Genomic DNA, 6058 nt, shown 5'->3' on the forward strand with positions numbered 1-6058 from the left:
GCAAAGAAATGGTTCAAGGCAGCCTGTATAATGACTTTTTGATTGTGAAAGTTACCTTATGTGTTGGCACTGCTGTTGACACCTGGAAATATTTGGCTTTAAGACAGTGTTGCATAGCACCTTGAGTAACAGATTACTCTGTAAACAGATTTCTTTGACCAATGCCCTGATACTAAACGTGATTTGTTGAAACTTAAATACAACTTCATTGCTGCAATACAGGTGCCAGCTTTTAAGATGTTGTGTTTACATCCTTCAGAATTGGTATAGTTTTCTTGAGCATGCAACAGGACCTCACATGTATAAGGAATGTACAGGCTGAGATCCCGCAGTCACACTGAAAGGAGGATTCTCTGTAATATGTTATTCAAAAAATTTTCTTCATGCAGTGTCAGCAGTCAAATGAAAAAAAAATCAGGATATAAACAAACAAGAATTTATACAAGTTAAAAGAAAAGATAAAAATAATGCTTGAATGTGTTGATAGTGCTAGGTATGAAGATTGCCATATTTATTTGAGAAAAGCCTGAGTGGCTCCAGTGCACCACCAATTCCGGTCGCTGGCAAGGTTGTGTTCTCCCTTGCGCTCTGCACTCGTGATCTTTTTGTCTTCTGTGTCAGAGACGCCATTGTTGAAGATAGAGCCACTACAGGTTGCTTCCCCTCCTTGCGCACGCACACAAAGCGCTAGTGTTTGATGCACACTGTAAGTGTGCAGCTGTGTTCACATCGGACAAAAGAAGATGCCTGTGCACACACAAGCTGTGGTAAGTGAGTTGGGGGGAAGAAGTCATCCTGCACTTCAACCAGGAATCTCCGACGGCCATGGCTGATTGGTAGCATGGACAGGGGGGAGTGAGGTTGATGGTGCGACAGTTAAATTAACTATGATGTCCGCCTTGAGGTCATTGTAAGGTGTGGAAGAGCTGAGCAGTGCCAAGGACTGGTGGAGAAGGACGTTAGAGGGAGAGTGAACACTAGAACTTCATGCTTGAATGGCTGTATCATGGATGTCTTGGACATCTTCCTGCTGCTTGAACCTCGGAAGGGAGTGGTTGAACTTAGCCGTCAACCAGCCTGCCATCGTTGCACGGTGCACAAGAAATGTGCGGCTTGTCGTGTCACGAATATGTGGAGGTTGCCATTGCAGATGATCATGGCCACATTTATTTCGAAGGACCTTAGGTGTCCTTGCCATTTAAACAGTCTTGATCGCTGGCTGAGCTATGTCTCCCTCGTGCTTCACGCTCATCATTTGTTTGTATTCCTTGTCGGAGGCACCATGGTTGAAGATAGCGTCGCTGCACTGGGTTCCTTAAAGGGCACTTCACCAGCCCCTATTGGAAATTTTGGCTATGCATTGGAAGTTGTAAAGTGCCATCCAGGAAGCATTGTACAGCAATAATTTTTAAATAAACAGGGTTTAGCAGTGGCCAAAGCAGCTGAAATGTGAGTATACATGGTCAATTGTCGTGTATTTTGCTAGACGCCTAGGGTTGACCTCAACAGTCAACAATCACCACTTGTGTAAGGACTGTGGCATGCTTTTCCGGGAAGCCAAGCGTGGATGTGTCAAGTTATGAGTGATTGCACAGTGTTTCACCGGCACTTCGGGCACTATGTAGGCGTTTGATAACTCTAGCTGCTTCACAAAAATGGTCAGATAGACGGCAGGAAAACTCAGCTTCATTCGACAAGATTGCTTCACATTAAAAGGGGCTGTACACGGTTTCTATCAAGATACTGAAGTTCCTTCGTCGTACTGACTTGCTTGAGTAACGTGACATATGCCACTGCAAGAGTGACCTTTTGGAACCGGCGGTCATGCAAAATGCAAGTTGTGCATGATGCTTGGCTTAAGCTTTACTACCACGGGGCTATGTAACTCACTCGAAGAGCTTCCTCTGCCTCCGGTTAAGATGGTGACACCTGTACAGCGGAGATGAATGAAGAGCAAGTCAAAGTGCACACGAGCAGCTGGCTGCTGCCTGTTGGTCTTGGATGACTGCTGTGTCCCTTGCGCTACATTGACCATCTATCATCTTATAAATAAACCCATCCCATCCATTACAATATGTAGGGCCAAGGTTGGGCCAAAAGAGTTTCTCCCATTGGGGTCTAAATGTTGCAAGGGTCACCTACACTTCTGGGCCACAGAACATTGAATATCCTGCCACTACTAGCATGCAAAACACAACTTTTGATTAAGCAGAATGTCTACATTGACGTGCCAGCGCTAGCAGCAACACCGACAGCTGCGTCGCGGTGCCACCACATTGACTGTCCACAGTAGAACGCAAGAGGGTCTTTGATACAAACAGCAACATGCATTGTATGATTTTGTGCACTTCTCTAGTCTACCCGCCATGCAAAGTCATGCACAGCGTACATTAGCAAGATCATGGCGCATAAGTTTCATAGTTACGAAGTTGGAAGAGTAGGCGAGACATAGACCATGACGGTGACGTCCATGTGCGTCACGTCTGTCGAAGCTTGCACGTCCTTCGAAGTATTGGACCTTGGCTGCAGCCTTTAGTGGTGTGGTTGTGTGCATACTATCCGATACACAAATAGTACCCACAACCGTGTCCAGCAAGTTTCCAACATCTAGCTTCCAGCAATCGCAGCAGTCATATTGCAGACGCGCGTCGCACCATACTGACCAATATATACGCTGATTGGGCTCATCCAGTTTGGATGACTGCACGGATGTATGGATATCCCTATGTTCTGCTAAGTAAGGAATGTCCCTTATTTCACCATGCTTTACACATCTTAGATTCTATTGCGCTCACATCTGTGTGATGTGTGTTTAGAAAAACGTTATGCCAACAAACGATACAATCATTGTGAATCGTGATGACGGCACAATAACACCAGGATGCTAATGTACAAAGACCTAAGCACTTGTATACAAGGCACATTTTCACAGAAATGTCTGGCTCCACACAATATTACTAACAGATTACTACTTAGACCAATAGAAACACACAGTTGCACATAAACTGCCACATTATATGCACATTGTTGAACTCGGTATCTTGTACAGTGGTTTTAGGACTCTTGGAAACATTGTGGATAATAGAAGTATGACACTCTGTAACTTGAGGGTTATGTACAATTGACGATGTGGCAGAGGCAATTTATGTAATTATGTAGTAGCAATGGCATGAGATGTGTATATTAAAAAAAAATCTGCATCTGCCTCCTGTTCCAACCTGTGGAAGTGGTTGTACAGCGAAGCCCTTGCAGACGTTAGACAAGCACAAGCGACGTACGTCACGCGCGCACGCACGTGTGTGGAAGTGCCGCGTACATCGTCATTCTTCTAGGCGCTCTGCCAAGTGCAAGTGCCTTACTGAACTAAGTGAATTTTTCGAAGTGTGTCAGAAAATTTGTAAAGTACGACTTACGCACACGCTGCAGCCATGATAGCTTCGTATTGTAATTCGAATATATGGGAAAACAGGAGGAAGGGGGGAGAAAAATAAGTCAGGGATGTTAACCAGAAATGCGTCTGGTTGGCTACCCTACTCTGGGGGACGGGAAAGAGGGAATAGAAAGATGAGATAGAGAGAGGAGGGGCGGGGGGAGGACACGGTGAGCTCGCGCACGCACGCGGAGGGCCTGAGCAATTCAAAGGCGTTCACATAGGCCAGTCGTCCTCAAGAAAGACAACAGGGCCTTCACAGCTTTGTGGGCCGACGAGCGACGGGGACGGTCTTCAAGGAGCACCTGCACGGACAACGGTCGATCGTCAAGTCGTCGCAACGTGTTCATAGAATAAAGACCATAGATTCATAGAATAAAGTTTGTCTTTCCGACTGAAATACTGAAGTTCAACAGTTAAATTATAATAAATTAGCTGTCATATAATATTTAAATATAACTATTTAAACTTTTAAACTATTTAAACTAACATAACTATTTAGTTAGGTAAACGATTATTGAAATCTTATTAATTAGGAGCAGCAGAAATATTCTGAATACTTCTTCCGGTTGCTGCTAACACCATAGAGTGGGTTTTATCTGCAAAGAAGGCTTCGGTCTAATAAGAAACCCTTGTTCATGATAACTGGGACACCCGGTTTATACTACCGCATCTGGACGGGAGACTGATGCCCACTTGGCATTTTTCACGTTCTTCATCAACTTAGTTACGGCACGCTCAAGTCATTAAACGCTACACGCAAAAAAAAAAAGAGCGATATAATGGCGGACGATGTTTCATCGTCCAACATCGCCCTCATTCCATCGTCGTCACTCGATCAGGAGTCGTCATTTCATGGTCGTCATACGATCGTCACAACTCTTTGCGCACATTTGTGTCGTCTCTACCTTTCATAAAGTTTCGCATGACGTAGATATTCATCAAATATGGTTTAGGCCCTAATTTTATTTTCAATATCCATAATTAACCTGAACACTTCGACCTCTCAGCACACGTCACCCATAAAGCGGTCCACTTTCCTGGAAATGTGAATTACCTTCCATGTTTGCGCCTCTCAGACAAGCGGATAAACTTTTTAAGCGTTTCATTTAACGTTCTATATGCGGGCCGAAAACGAAGGTTTAGGCAATTTTATTTAACCCCTGATTGGCACACATACTTCAGAGTTTGCTTGCATATTTCCCCTACAATTCTCCCCATTTTTTCAAACTATAAACATCCTGTGTTATGTAGTTTCCTTTTTTCATTTTTTGTTCTGAAAACCGTGAGAGCTGGCGTATATGACGTTTTCGAGTGCTTTTGTAGTCGCATTACCAGCTTAACTGTAAAATGTCACGCTCGTCATCAACCCAATGACGGCACGTGCAAGTCACGGGCCGCGAGGCGCAGAAGAAGAAGAACTATACCATGGCGGACGGTGTTCGACCTCGGTAACTGCGCCTCTTCGCATCTCTGTGGCTCCCGCTGCAACCTGTATCGTCAACGCTCCGCCTCCCACGAACAGCTCCCAACGCGCGTTCTTCGCTGGGTGTGCCGGTGCAGTGTCTGTGGCCATAATCCTGGCGATCGTGTTCTTCAGTGTCTACGCAAGTGTGGGAAAGGGAAGAAGCAAGCAGGCGTCCGACACAGAGACACACTCGTTCTGCTGCCCCGACGAGGTCAAAAAGATGGCCAGGCACCTCAACACGTGCGTAGACCCGTGCGACGACTTCTTCGCGTACGGGCGTACGTCAAGCTCAAGTTCAATCGAGTACGGCAGCCACAATGACATCATGGCCAGGCACCTCAACACGAGCGTAGACCCGTGCGACGACTTCTTCGCGTACGTCTGCTCAAGTTCAATCGAGTACGGCCGCCACAATGACATCATGGCCAGGCACCTCAACACGAGCGTAGACCCGTGCGATGACTTCTTCGCGTACGTCTGCTCAAGTTCAATCGAGCACGGCCGCCACAATGACATCATGGCCAGGCACCTCAACACGAGCGTAGACCCGTGCGACGACTTCTTCGCGTACGTCTGCTCAAGTTCAATCGAGTACGGCCGCCACAATGACATCATGGCCAGGCACCTCAACACGAGCGTAGGCCCGTGCGACGACTTCTTCGCGTACGTCTGCTCAAGTTCAATCGCGTACGGCCGCCACAATGACATCATGGCCAGGCACCTCAACACGAGCGTAGACCCGTGCGACGACTTCTTCGCGTACGTCTGCTCAAGTTCAATCGAGTACGGCCGCCACAATGACATCATGGCCAGGCACCTCAACACGAGCGTAGACCCGTGCGAGGACTTCTTCGCGTACGTCTGCTCAAGTTCAATCGAGTACGGCCGCCACAATGACATCATGGCCAGGCACCTCAACACGAGCGTAGACCCGTGCGAGGACTTCTTCGCGTACGTCTGCTCAAGTTCAATCGAGTACGGCCGCCACAATGACATCATGGCCAGGCACCTCAACACGAGCGTAGACCCGTGCGAGGACTTCTTCGCGTACGTCTGCTCAAGTTCAATCGAGTACGGCCGCCACAATGACATCATGGCCAGGCACCTCAACACGAGCGTAGACCCGTGCGATGACTTCTTCGCGTACGTCTGCTCAAGTT

The 6058-nt window shown here is 47.0% G+C and overlaps 1 long non-coding RNA gene across 1 annotated transcript; it reads right to left on the minus strand.

Annotated features, from left to right (window-relative positions):
• Window positions 1–4904: 4904 nt before the first annotated feature.
• LOC125946138 (uncharacterized) lies at window positions 4905–5682 on the minus strand. The gene is made up of 3 exons (XR_007467421.1): window positions 5620–5682; window positions 5428–5523; window positions 4905–5130 (listed from the first exon to the last, which is right to left on the minus strand). It is a non-coding gene; the product is annotated as an uncharacterized LOC125946138 (long non-coding RNA).
• Window positions 5683–6058: the final 376 nt, after the last annotated feature.

Source organism: Dermacentor silvarum, chromosome 6 (assembly GCF_013339745.2).
Source record: "Dermacentor silvarum isolate Dsil-2018 chromosome 6, BIME_Dsil_1.4, whole genome shotgun sequence".
In the NCBI taxonomy this organism is placed as follows: domain Eukaryota; kingdom Metazoa; phylum Arthropoda; class Arachnida; order Ixodida; family Ixodidae; genus Dermacentor; species Dermacentor silvarum.